The sequence below is a fragment of the Haliotis rubra genome, unplaced genomic scaffold (genome assembly GCF_003918875.1).
Source record: "Haliotis rubra isolate DU_JTF1 unplaced genomic scaffold, ASM391887v1 Scf102, whole genome shotgun sequence".
In the NCBI taxonomy this organism is placed as follows: Eukaryota; Metazoa; Mollusca; class Gastropoda; order Lepetellida; family Haliotidae; genus Haliotis; species Haliotis rubra.
The window spans coordinates 219,338-220,591 of NW_025764915.1; positions in this window are offsets into that span (position 1 = coordinate 219,338).

The window sequence follows — 1,254 nt, forward strand, 5'->3', positions numbered from 1 at the left end:
TCCATGTGTACAACTTCTATTTCCTTATATATCAGAGCTGTTACTTTAAACACTCGGATGAATATCTGTGGTAAGCATATATATAGGCATAAGCATACATATCAGTATATATTCAACTAGCTCTAGTGGATTGTGTTCCTGTCTCAGAATAAAAAACCCAATTATGCTTCAATTTTCAATTTACGGTTTGTCTCGAGACGTTAATTAAATTAGAAAGGTACAACTGCTTGTTTGTACAAGACCACAAAAATGCTCTTTAGGGGACTAATGTAAACTAGCAATCATCTTGAGTCGGATGCAATGCGACACCAATTCACAAGCCCATCAGTTTTACACTTACACATACCATATCACCTCACAGGATCGTCACTTTGTAAGATAGCAATACTTCACGAAACCATCATATGGGGAGTTACAACACTGTATGATCCGACACGGCCATTTAGCTAACAAGTGCGAATAGAGTAACCCAAAGAACACTTACTCTAACGGATACAGATACATCCGACTTGGCGTTGTTCTACAACGTGTAATTACCATATGATTCCACAGGGCCATTTCTCTAACAGGTTTAATTCAGGTATAATATCAAGACACCAGTACTCTAGATGCAGAAATACCTCACTGTACTATCATATATTCGATACAATCACAACTCATGGTACCTTTGTTCCAACATGTATCGATATTGAAGCATTCCCTGGTACCATTACTCTAACAGGTATAGACAGAGAAGTATCTGTTGGTACCATACTGTGACATGTATATATACTGTATAATCTGATGGTAACCTTACTATGAAAGAAATATATAGAGAGAATACGAGTGTCCTTCGTATGGTCTCTGACCGAGCGAAAGCGAGGTCAGATTACAATAGGAAGGTCACGAGTTTCGTATAATTCGTATGTAATGAGACCGAGTGTGGTATTTTATTTATTACCCACGTCTTACATGCATTTAAATTGAAAAAAAAGCGTATTTTTGTTACGTTTTTGGTTTCAAACCGAAACCGGTTTCATAAAGAGGTTACGGAAGAGTTTTGTACTGTAGTATAATATTTGCATGACGTCACACTAATGACGTCACTGCCATGGTAACCGACGTCACGATGTATGTCATTTGTCATCGCCTCGTACAGCCTCCTACAGTAAACTGCTCCGTTGCACCTCGTTTCTTGGTTTCCAGTTGCTTCATTCGGCTAACATCACTGGCTGGAATCATTGCGTTTATGTTTTTCGACAGATATAATGTCTC